The 13,450-nt window shown below is 44.5% G+C and overlaps 1 non-coding gene across 1 annotated transcript; it reads right to left on the reverse strand.

The window, feature by feature from the left end:
• Positions 1-9,919: 9,919 nt before the first annotated feature.
• On the reverse strand, positions 9,920-9,990 carry TRNAC-GCA (transfer RNA cysteine (anticodon GCA)). The gene has a single exon. It is a non-coding gene; the product is annotated as a tRNA-Cys (tRNA).
• Between the last annotated feature and the right edge of the window lie 3,460 nt (positions 9,991-13,450).

A 13,450-nucleotide genomic window follows, 5' to 3' on the forward strand; every position in this document is an offset into this window, starting at 1 on the left:
TTGATTTACTGTCTAAATCTTATTGATTTAATGTCATGTTTTCTTTCTTTTGCTGCAATTTTACGATGCATGTTTTTTCATGTGACATTCATCACAGAATAAACCGTTTGGTTTGCTCTACGATGGCTATTTTTGCAGGTTTCACTTCTTATGTCGTGTCAGTAACGAAGGCACTGTCCATCACTTATATTAGTGGAAAAAATTGGATCGGTCTGTTGTCTGAGTACAAGCTGGATCCCTATGATGAGCTGCAGTTTGGTTTAACAAACATGCCACAATTAGTCCTTCTCGCGTTTAAAATAAATGAAGAAAAAGACTGGATCACGGTCACAGAGCCTAGTCAAGTTATAAAGCTGATCATAGCAGACCAGACACGATCGCCACTGTCTCGCACATCGGTACCACCTTCAGCAACGGATCGAGCACCGGCAGTTGCTCCAGCACTAATAGCGGCAGCAGCTCAGTGTGATCCAGCTGAGGATTGGGAACTGACCGCGTCAGCGGATCAGGCTGATCTACTGGAGGATCGGGCAACGACACCTGCTCTACAAGGAGCACCATCTCCGGCAGGAGCAATGGCACTACAAGTCGCACTGGCACGGGCACCAGCAACGGCTTCGGCACCTGCACCAACACTTGCACTTGCATCTGCTCCGGCCCATGCAGCAGCAACGGAACCAGCAGTTGCACCGGCAACAGACCGGGCTGCAGTTCGCACTTCATATACCAAAGTCCTTACAAAAACCGACATGTCCACCTTCTTGGTAAGCATTGGCCGCCCAAGTGCTTCGTTCTTTTTTCTTTCCATGTTGTTTCACATGATTCACTGTGTTGATCTAACTGTTTGTGTATGTCTTCTTGTTTGCAAACAGAGAATTCCTAGAGCAACGAGGGAGTCATTCAACAATCCGGGCGACCGTGGCCAAGTTTCTCTTATCATGCGCAGCCTTGGTGTGAATGAACCTGCTCAATATACCGTAATTATAAAGGATGGTCGCATGATGATTGATGCTAACGGATGGTCAAGGTTCAAATCTAAATCATATCTTGCGGTAGGGGATGATGTCAAAATTGAACTTTCTCGGCAAGGAGAGCTGGTCCAAATCAACTTTGAAATTCTTCAGTAGCAGCACGCAACTACCGAACTGATCTATCCTCCGAGAGATTTTGATGTAATAATCTGGCATGGTGCAACAAGTGTCCTGTGTGTATAAGTAGTACGACAATATCGTTGATAGAATTGCAACTCTGATTGCTGGTTAGGAACTGTCGTTCGATTTCATTCCAACAGCTGCCGTGCTTTATTCAATTTTGTGTATTCGCCTTGCGAAAACATCTAAAACCAGCACCGTACCGATCGCTTGCAATATGAAAAGCGCTGAGGTAGAACACATGGGCCCCCAAACATGTAGGCCCACCAGTCTGTGGCCCAAAGTCCAGAACCATGAGCCCGTCTGAGTATTATATTCTCAGCTGAATCCCCATAATGCCCGTGCGTTGCACGTAACATAAAGATGCATTTGTATGAGTATTTTATCTTGTGAGAGAAAAGGATGAACGAGGGAAGGCCTTATTTGCAAATGTGGAGAGGTGTGTGGGTACCTTTTTGCAAAATTGCCATAGTTTCCTTCCTATCCGTCAGATATAAATCGGACGGCCTATATTGCAGGACGGCAGGCACACCATCATCACCAACTCGTCTATACTGTGTTAAAAAAACTCTGGTTTTTATAATTATATATGTTATATATATTCCCCTTGATTTTTCTTATGTATAAAGTTGTGATATAAAATATTTTTATATTTCTTTACAGAGGGAGTATCTCTCTGTCAAAAATATATTTATGTGTAACTAGTTACTCCTGTCTTTCTACTTCCTTTTGCTGATATGTGGGGCATCCGGCAACGGGGTCCACGTGCCATATGCACCAAATTAGAGTGCACAACTGGACGGTAGACACACCCCGGTCGTAGCGCCGCAGTAATGCCCAATGAGCCGTCAAATCACAAAAAACCCCACCTTTCCTGCTTTAGCAGTAAGCTGGACGGACGAAGCGTCAATATTTCACTAGGCCTAAATCCCCTTCTCACTCGTCTGCTTGTTCAGAGAAAACCCCCTCTCGGCGATTGCATAGGGTTTTCTCATGGAGAACCAGGTACGAATTCTTCATCCATCCCCGATAAATCCAAGTCCCTTGGTCGTGGGTAATCCTAGGACGGCAGCCGCCGCCGTTGATGCATTTTTCTTCCTACTGAATCTAGTGTGTTTCATTTGCAGTGCCCAAAGTGCGAGGACCCTACAGGTTTCTGTGCCCTCGGCGAGACGCCACACTTGTTCCTTCTCATCCTAACATAGGATTTTAAAACGCGCATAGTATGTTCCTAGAATCCTCTTTTCTATCCGGGAGGGTGGGGTTTTTTGAACATGCTGTCTACTAATTTGGAAATTTGGATTGCTATATTTGGATAAAAGTTACTAGTACCGTGGTCAAGACTGACGTGAAGGAGGAAAATATTTCTAGATTTGGATAGGGAATACATTGTGTTCTCATATTATTTTTCCTGCAGCGCATTCCTTGCTCTGCCAGGACACATGCACTCAAGACGCTCGCCTTGCCATAACTGAATACACCAGTTTAATGGTCACAGTGAAGACAAGCCATGGATATAAGTTCCGAGTTGGGTTCATGAACCAAGAAGATCACTGCTTTTTTGATGGCCGAACTTGGATAAACTTTCTCAAGTGTTACAGACAGAAAGTTGGCGCATGAATGTTGATGGAAATAGCAGAACCTGGTCTCATCTTAACTGCGATCTTCCACCCCGATGATACGTCCCCAACGTATCTATAATTTTTTATTGTTCCATGCTATTATATTATCTGTTTTGGATGTTTAATGGGCTTTAATATACCTTTTTATATTATTTTTGGGACTAACCTATTAACCGAAAGCCCAGTGCAAATTGCTGTTTTTTTGCCTATTTCAGTGTTTCGCAGAAAAGGAATATCAAACGGAATGAAACCTTCGCGAGGATCGTTTTTGGAACAAACGCAATCCAGGAGACTTCGAGTGGATGTTAGGGAAGCCACGAGGCGACCACGAGGTAGGTGGGCGCGCCCAGGGGGGTAGGCACGCCCCCACCCTCGTGGGCCCCTCGCAGCTCCACCGACCTACTTCCTTCGCCTGTATATACTCTTATACCCTGAAACCTTTGGGGAGAGCCACAAAACACTTTTTCCACCGCCGCAACCTTTTGTACTCGTGAGATCCCATCTTGGGGCCTTTTCCGGCGCTCCGCTGGAGGGGGAATCGATCACAGAGGGCCTCTACATCAACACCATGGCCTCTCCGATGATGTGTGAGTAGTTTACCATAGACCTTTGGGTCCATAGTTATTAGCTAGATCGCTTCTTCTCTCTCTTTAGATCTCAATACAAAGTTCTCCTCGATTCTCTTGGAGATCTATTCGATGTAACTCTTTTTGCGGTGTGTTTGTCGAGATCCGATGAATTGTGGGTTAATGATCAAGATTATCTATGAACAATATTTGATTCTTCTCTGAATTCTTATATGCATGATTTAATATCTTTGCAAGTACCTTCGAATTATCAGTTTGCTTTGGCCTACTAGGTTGATCTTTCTTGCAATGGGAGAAGTGCTTAGCTTTGGGTTCAATCTTGCGGTGTCCTTTACCAGTGACAGCAGGGGCAGCAAGGCACGTATTGTATTGTTGCCATCGAGGATAAAAAGATGGGGTTTATATCATATTGCTTGAGTTTATCCCTCTACATCATGTCATCTTGCCTAATGCGTTACTCTGTTCTTATGAACTTAATACCCTAGATGCATGCTGGATAGCGGTCGATGTGTGGAGTAATAGTAGTAGATGCAGAATCGTTTCGGTCTACTTGTCGCGGACGTGATGCCTATATACATGATCATGCCTAGATATTCTCATAACTATGTGCTTTTCTATCAATTGCTCAACAGTAATTTGTTCACCCACCGTAGAATATACTATCTTGAGAGATGCCACTAGTGAAACCTATGGCCCCCGGGTCTATTTTCCATCATATTAAGCTCTCGCCAACGTGCTATTTTTGTCGCCGTTTATTTTGCAATCTTTACTTTTCAATCTATACAACAAAAATACCAAAAATATTTATCTTATTATCTTTATCAGGTCTCACTTTTGCAAGTGGTCGTGAAGGGATTGACAACCCCTTTATCGCGTTGGTTGCAAGGTTCTTAATTGTTTGTGTAGGTACTAGGGATTTGCTGTAGTCTCCTACTGGATTGATACCTTGGTTCTCAAAAACTGAGGGAAATACTTACGCTACTTTGCTGCAACACCCTTTCCTCTTCAAGGGAAAACAAACGCATGCTCAAGAGGTAGCACCCGACGTCGTTCCAATTGTTCATCCATGTTAGTTTTGTATCTGGTTTTTGCTTGTTGTCTCGATTACTTCTTAATCCACCTATTCTGTCAAACTAATCACAATCTAACTTTAGAAGTCGCAATGAATCTCTCATGAAGATGCTACTTCTAACTAATATTTTCTTATAATTGGTGTCACGTGTAGGTTTTTTCAGAGTTAAGCAGGCTTCCTGTTTGTTATTCTATAAGAACTCGGCTGTTACTGATGGCACTAAAGTTGACTGGGACGACACCCACAAGTTCCTACACTTTATTGATCGTCTTGAGGTCCTTGTGGAGCATTTCAATGGTGGAAGGCCACGTGGGATATGTGTGCCACTGCTGCACTCATTGAACAGGTCCAACTGTGTTGAGAAACTTATGGTACGAGCTGTTTTCTGTTATATATGTTGTTCATAAACTCTTGCTTATGCATAGTTTTAGAATTGTGATCTTCTTGAAACAGAAACTGCCCAGATCTATTGTTCATATACAGATGCCTGACCATGGTCGGGTCAGACTTGCGCTTGGTCACAACATGATGTTTATGTCGACCTACTCCATTCCCCTTGGAGGTGAAAAGATACTTATTCATGGGTGGTCTCAAATAATGACAGCTCGTCCATCTTGAAGAATAGGACAGAAGATTATTCTCATGCTTTTCCATGGCTCTAAAGCGAATATCCTGTTTATTGACCACATTGCGAGATGAAGCCGCTTTGAGAAGGTTGTGGATGCACGGGGTGGCGCCTGGGCCTTGTCCTGGGGCTTGGCGGCCTCACCCTTGGTTAACTGCACACAAAGTAGCACTGTTCGAGGCGTGCTTTGTACGGTTGAACCTGTATAAGTACTCGTACTGCTTTCAGCTATGGTTGTTAAGTTCCCCTGCTGGCTTCAGTTAAGGTTGTTTAAGTACTCCTGCTGCTTTTATAGTTTCTCGTGTTTCTTCAATCATGTCTACCTCCAGCCGTCAAAACCAAACCAGCGCCGGCGGGGCCGCCTGCTTCCGCCTCCCACGGCCGGCTGCGCCTCAGCGCACGCATCGCCGCCCAACCGTCTCCTAAATCGTTAACACCGATGTCCGAGGCCTCGCCGTCGTCCTCCGCGCGCTTTGGTGCGCTCGCCGCGGCGCCGCCCTCTCACGTTGTCAACATGGTCAACAAACAAGAGGAATCGACAGAGGACCGTATGTGGAGAGGATGATAGTAGGGGCCCGCCATGTCCATGGCCGGACGCAAGGAAGTTCCTCATTTTTTGTTATATATACTCCAATGTCAGCGTATAGAAAAATAAAATGCTTTCAGCTAGTGGTTTCCTGACATCCGGGGCCCACGACATTGTCAGCGTATATGGTCAATAGACAAGAGAACAACACAAGATCGGCTCACACCTGGGACGTAGCTGCTCGAGCAGTATTTTTTTTGTTATTGTTGAGACAGAGCAGGGTTTCAACTGGGCCGTGGCCCGTCTAGCCCAGGCTTATATTTTATGTTCACCACATGACCAACCCAGCTATTTTTTCTTTGGGAAAATGAGCCCAGTTTATTTTTTCTGAAGAATACCCAATCCAGGCCTACTTATTTTTCTACGCCCTGATGGGTTGCAAATCTTTCAAGACGCTTGCAAATCTTGAAAGTAATATGAAATGGGCTGTAATATAAAAACAGCTGACCAATTGGCAATTACTTTATAATTTCTGAATTTTTTTCACATTTTCAGATTCCAATTTCAGTGGGCTTTAACCTAATTTAAATATATCTTCAAAGTACTTTAAATCTGGCTCGACATTTCGACATTAAAAATAGTTTGCAACCCACATAAATATGCGAAATTTCATTTAAATTTTTAACCCTGGCCCTGGCCAACAAAAAAAATGGACTACAATAAATTGCATAAGAAGTTGCAATGAGCTATATATAAATTATTAAAAAAATAGGGAATGGTCTGACTTGTGGGCCTATTAAGTTGACGCGTATGCAAGAATTTTTTACTTATTATATACGACAACAAACTATTCTAACAGACGTAACCGTTGGATGTCAATCCAACGGCCGTCGTGTTTCTTCAATCTCTGATCTTCTTGCTCCAGCCGCCAAATCCAGCGCCGGCGGGACCGCCTGCTCCCGCCTCCCGTGGCCGGCTGTGCTGCCGCGCAGGCCTCACCGCCCCCTACTACTCCCACCGTTGGCCTGGCCATCCCTCTACTCACCCACATCCCTCCACTGTTGTGGCTTCGCTGCCTCCGGGTCATTCCCTTCCTGGGTCTCACCATCGTCCATCGCGCTGGTGTTGTCAGCACGGCGTGGTCAACGTTGTCAACAAACGACAACATCGGAAGAGGGATGTACATGGAGAGGCTGACAGTTGGGACCCACATGGTCCATGGCCGCACGCAAGCATGTACGTCCTTATTACGCCAAAAAAATGAATACTCCCGCTGACAGCTCAGACCCACCAGCTATATCTTCGCACGCAAGGAAGTGCCTCCTTATTACACAAAAAAAGGAATACTCCTCCTACTAGCTGGGACCCACCATAGTGGGAGGCTGACTTGTGGGCCTACTAAGTTGACGCGGACGAAAGGCTTTGTCCACTTAGTCAACAAACGATTCTATCACCAGTTGATAATCCCTAAGTGCAGGGAATCATCATAGCAATTCCCAATGGTGGAAGTGATAAGTATGGAGTGTCGAACCCACGAGGAGCTAAAGGTAAGATCAATATTCTCTCAAGTCCTATCTGCCACTGATACGACTCTACGCGCACCGAACGTTGCTTCCAACTAGAAACGAGAAATAAAACTACGTTGTGGGTATAAAGAGGATAACTTTGCATGATATCGGAGAGCTAAAACATAAAAGTAGGTGCTGTTATCATAAATTTAGAATATATTACTAAACATTATAAATAGCGAGTGTGGAATAATGATGGAGTCGGTGTGCGGAATTGTCCTAGGCAATTTTTAACAAGACCGGTAGTCGTCATTGCAATTTCATATGAGGGAGAGGCATAAGCTAACATACTTTCTCTTCTTGGATCATATGCACTTATGATTGGAACTCTAGCAAGCATCTGCAACTACTAAAGATCATTAAGGTAAAACCCAACCATAGCACTAAAGCATCAAGTCCCCTTTATCCCATATGCAACAACCCCCTTACTCGGGTTTAGGCTTCTGTCACTCAAGCAACCCACTATAAGCGAATCATAAACGTATTGCAACACCCTACAACAGGAATCCCTCACGCTTGCGTGACACGGAGGGCACAATAGGACATCACCAAAATAAAACATACAACTCATACCAATCTATATCATCAATCAACCCAAAGGCAAGGGATATCTACTCAAAACATCATAGGATGGCAACACATCATTGGATCATAATATGTGGCATAAAGCACCATGTTCAAGTAGGGATTACAGCAGAGTGTGGGAGAGTGGACCATGTAAAAGAGATGAGGATGGTGATGATGGGGGTAATGTTGATGAAGATGATCACCGCGGCGATGATTCCCCTCCCGATGGCACTCCGGCGCCACCGAGAGAGAGGAGGAGAGGTTCTCCCCTTGTGCTTCCTCCTCCATGGCCTCCCCCCTAGATGGGGAGAGGTTCTCCCTCTGGTCCTTGGCCTTCATGGCGATGATGGCCCCTCTGGGATCCTCCTCCATGGCCTCCGGTGATGATGGCCCCCTCCGGCAGGGTGCCAGAGAGGGCCTAGATTGATTTCTCGTGGCTACAGAGGCTTGCGCTGGCGGAACTTCCGATCTAGGTTTCTTTCTAGGGGTTTCTGTATTTATAGGAGAGGATGGCGTTGAAAACAAGTCAGGGGGGTCCCCGAGGCGGCCATGAGATAGGGGGCGCGCCCAAGGGGGGTGGGCGTGCCCCCCACCCTCGTGGGGCCCACGGGACTCCCCTCCGGTAGATTTTTGTTCTAGTATTTTTTATATTTTCCAGAAAAAATCTCCGTTGATTTTCATCACATTCCGAGAACTTTTATTTCTGCACAAAAATAACACCACGGTAGTTCTGCTGAAAACAACTTCATTCCGGGTTAGTTCTAATCAAATCATACCAAAATCATATAAAACTACTGTAAACATGGCATGAATACTTCATACATTATAGGTACGTTGGAGACGTATCAGCATCCCCAAGCTTAATTCCTGCTCGTCCTCGAGTAGGTAAATGATAATAATAATAATTTATGAAGTGTGAATGCTAGCAAGCTCTCGCGAGCAAAGAAGAAGAGAGACAGCATTCAAGCCAGCAATGGACTGAGGTATGAGACGATAAAGGTAAAGAGAAGGGGCCGTCGTTGGTGCATAACAGATCTTTCCTATCTATGATCTTTCTCGGTGCATAAGCGAGGCTTCGCGGTCGAAGTACCACATAAGCAATAAAGCCAATAGACCTTGAATAGCCTGTACGAAATAACTTGTGAAGAGGCCGTTATTCGATTGTTTTAAAAGAATGTTGAGCCGGGCCCGGGTATGTAAGTTCAGCGATGTACAAACAAGGATTTATTTTACTTCCGCACCTAGGTTGGGGGGTTCTATTTAGGAAGAATAAGGAAGAGGAATAGAATCTCATTCATGTGTTCATGCTAACAGAAGAGCGGATCCAATACACATAAGGCATCGGTTGTTCTTAACAGCGATGGCTATTCATTTAAGTCTTCGGGTAGCACCACCAGATCTTCAACAAGGTGGAAATTCTCGTGGTACTTGAAGAAGAGTGAAACGACGAGATTTCCTTATAGGAGGAGAAAGGGATTCCTGTTGCTTTTGGGTGGGTCCAATCAAGGTACGAAAAAACTCTTTTCCCACGGCTCACTAATACGATCCTATCTTACCATTCTTCTATCCTTCTTCATCACGGGACAGAAGCATAACACTAGCATTGGACCAACAGTCAGTCTAGCTCTCGCTCTTATCCAATTTCCTTATCCTTTCAGGGAGGAATGTCCGCGTCTCGTCGCAAGGCTCATTTTGAGTTTTGGGTCACTAAGTAGAAAAGGACACTAGAGTGTGGCTACACGTGGTATAGGGCTGCTCGTCCCGCCTGCGGACACGTCAAAAATTCTCGGCGCCGAGAGAAAGACGAGATTCAGTAAGTAATTCAGTGAGTGCTTTCTTTTATAAGAAGAGCGTCGGCTTGGAAGAAGAAAATGAAATACGAACAACCGCGCTGGGGAAGGAATCCGATCTGCAGATGAAGCAGAAGCAGGCACATCCGGCAGGAATCGAACCTACTTTTTGACCCATTTTGCCTTTCTAGGTTGGTGGGCGCTTTCACCAGGGGATAAATTGAACGAAATGAAGAGCAATCCAGAATCCTATTTTGTATACTATAAGAAAAAGGCACTGAAAACTTGGAAACGGAAGATGTTGTAACTGATATGGGTAGTCACACATTAGGCAAAATGGTGTAGTGGTTGGGCCAGGTAGCTTCTTCTTTTGAACAGCATTTCATTCTGTTTTGGAGTATTTTTTTGGTCAGGCGACACCCAGATTTGAACTGGGGATAAAGGATTTGCAGTCCCCTGCCTTACCGCTTGGCCATGCCGCCAAATCCGATCCAAAATCGAGCAAAATCTTATTCATCCACATTATTTTACTAATTTTTATTCGTAGGAGGGGATTATTAAACCCTTTTTGATTTTTTTTAGATCGTTGCATCTCGATCGGAAAAGAATCAATAGAAGGAGAATCGGACGATATCTTTCTCGAAACAAACAAAAAGGAAAAGAAAGAGAAAACAGCTTGTCTAGTAATTCGGTGAATCTGCGGCCACTAATGCCATTCAGAGACTCTTGGCCATTTCGGCTTTCGCACCATATGATCCCTGCTCATCTGCCCACAACAAAACGGAATTTTTTTTATTTTCACTTGCGGTGTTCTCTCCATTTCTTGTTATATGCTGCTATCATAAGTTTGATCAATGATAATTCTAATCACTTTTTCTAGCATCATTATGTATCATAACAGTAGCTTAACTCATAAAACTTCTCATGATCAAGTAACAAGCTATTCACACGTTAAAGTATACACTACAAAAAAATACACTTCCGTGATGATACGTGTTTGTCACAGTAGGTCGCATTTTTTGTCATGCATGTACATCCATGACAAATTTATGACAGAATCAAGATAGTCATACCTGTGCTGTCGTAGAAGTGTTCATGACATTACCAAAATTATCATCACGGAAGTGTCCACTTCCATGACGATAAATCGCGCGTCACAGAAGTGCTTTCGTCAAGGGTAACCGACACATGGCATCCACCGTAACGGAACGCCGTTAAGCTATCGGGTCCGGTTTTGGATCCGATAACCCGTTAACAGCCCGGACCAATGGGGATTTTCCACGTGTAAAATCATCATTGGCCGCAGGAAACACGTGTTGCCTCACCGTTGGGACAGATGTCATCCACTCATTGGACAGGAGGCGCCTATGGTAGGTCGACATGTGGCACGGCCCAACAGTGGCCCATTCTGGTGAAAAAGGCCGGCCCAGTAAAAATTAGCAGGCCGGCCCATATAGGGCCTACTTGTGTCAGGTCCATTTAAGCCCATGGGCCATACGAGATGTGGCAATTCGGCCCATCAACGACCCGTTAAAGATTTGACACCCTTGCAGCCCATCGTCAGTTCGAGCCCGTTAACGGCCCGCTATATATTTGGGCTCAATATCGGCCCGATGAGATTTCGGCCTGTTAACGGACCATTTAATGGATGGGCCAATTTTCAGGATGTACATCTTTCGGCCTTTTAGCGACCCATTTAAATGTTGGGCTAATTTCTGGCCCGGTGTGTCTTTCATCCTGTTGACGGCCCATAAATCTGATGGGCCATTTGTAGTCGGACCTGAGTTTCGGCCTTTTAGCGGCCCATTTAAATGTTGGGCCAATTTCTGGCCCGGTGTCACTTTCAGCCTGTTGACGGCCCATAAATCAGTTGGGCCATTTGTAGTCGGACATGAGTTTTGGCCTTTTAGCGACCCATTTAAGTGTTGAGCCAATTCCCGGCCCTGTGTGCCTTTCGGCCTGTTAACGGACCATAAATGAGTTGGGCCATTTGTAGTCGGACCTTAGTTTTGGCCTTTTAACGGCCCATGCCCTTCATGGTCCAATACCAGCCCGGTTTCTCTTTCGGCCTGCTAAAGGCCCACAACACAGTTGGGCCGTTTACAATACGACCTGACTTTCGGTCTCTTAGCGGCCCATGCTCTTCATGGTCCAGTACAAGCCCGCTGTCTCTTTCGGCCTGCTAAAGGCCTACAGTATAGTTGGGCCATATGTAGCCCAAACTTAGTAACGGCCTGTTAACGGCCCGTGAAATAAATTGGGGCCACCTGTTGCCCGCTTCGATGTCGGCCTGTTAACGACCCGGGAGGTAAGAGGGCCGACCATTAACTTTCAGCCTAGTAACGGCCCATTAACTTAATGGGCCCACTAAAGTTCGTTCATGTCTTTAGGCCAAATTAGATAATTTGAGCCCATTACGACGAGCAAAGGTACGGCATACAGGGAATAACGTTGCACATCCAGCATATATTACATGAAATTACATCCACTGGCCAATCAAAGATTGATGCCAGTGCAAATAAATGAGCAGAACCTAACCATCTACAACGTCACAATCTGCAACCTCAACACAGATGACACCCATAAGCATGTGGGCAAGTTCTTGCTGCTTTGCTACACTGTCTCTGAAAACATTGATCAGTTGTTGTGTCGCACGACTCTGCACCTCTGATTCATCCACCATTTCCATCATTGCTTCAGCCATTAATTGGTTCACAAACATACATTTATTTCGTTGCATTCAAGACAGAGGATACTGAACAGATTCAGATGGCGATTTTGGCAGGCTTGTATTATTGATAGTGGAGAGTGTCTCGACCACTGCATCATAACATAAATTAGGACGGGAACCAAACAGATTAATCATGAGTTATTGCCAGATTACCTGGCCTAGATTTACTGGAAAGAAACAATGGGGTTGCCTTGCTGTTTTCAGAGTTTGTCTTCTTATCTTCAGCAGCCTGCACCAAATTAACACACTACATTGCTATCATTGGCCAAGTTAGATAATAGGAAAGCAACATTGACACAACGAACGTTTGGGCAACTAGCCTACACCAAATTAACACAATATGGCACAGCTATCATCAGCCAGGTAAGGTAATACGAAAGCAACATTGACACAATGAATGAATGGGCAACCAGAGAAGCACTACAATTCAGTAATGTGCGTGATATGAGATAGTACATTCATGCAGCTCAGTATGCAAAACTACCAGGCAGTTTTCCTTACAAAAATCAACATTGGCACCTTTAACATTTTGCTACAACTAATTTTAGATCAGATAAAGGTTAGATTCACACCGATTAACAAAATACATGCTGATGTAAAAATATAGTGATATACAACACGTACTTACATTAGCATTGGAGCACAGAGAATTCCCGCAAGATATTTTCCTCGAATACGATCCCAATGGAGGAAGTCTTGTATCGTTTAACCTTATTTTCTACAAGAGAGATGGGTAAGAAACATGTAGAAAATATGATCAGAATGGTATAAAATTTCATGATGCGAGGATACGCACACGCTTCTTAGAATGGAGTTGACATTCTTTTGCTGTACTGGAGCGGACTAGTTCTTTGGCCACTGGAATCTGCTTATTATCAGTGGGAGTTGGGTTTCTCTGTGCTGGAGCAGTATCTATGAAAAATGGAGTTGGTTTATTATCTCCTGGCGTTTGGATCTTTTGCAAAGACCTGGTTTGTAACCCTTCAGATTCTAACATAGCCGTCTTCCCCTTGCATGCCTTATATAGAAGAATGGTGATTCAGTTATAAAACATGCTACAGCAGAGATGGAATAGGTACTGAAGAATAGAAAGGCATGACATATTGACATGTATTCCCTCCATCCGGAAATAAATGGATGGGTCTAGGCGTATTTCAGTTCTAGATACATCCAGTTTTATCCATTTCTGCGACATTTAATCCGGACGGAGG

The sequence above is a fragment of the Aegilops tauschii genome, chromosome 4, assembly GCF_002575655.3.
Source record: "Aegilops tauschii subsp. strangulata cultivar AL8/78 chromosome 4, Aet v6.0, whole genome shotgun sequence".
NCBI classification, from domain to species: Eukaryota; Viridiplantae; Streptophyta; class Magnoliopsida; order Poales; family Poaceae; genus Aegilops; species Aegilops tauschii.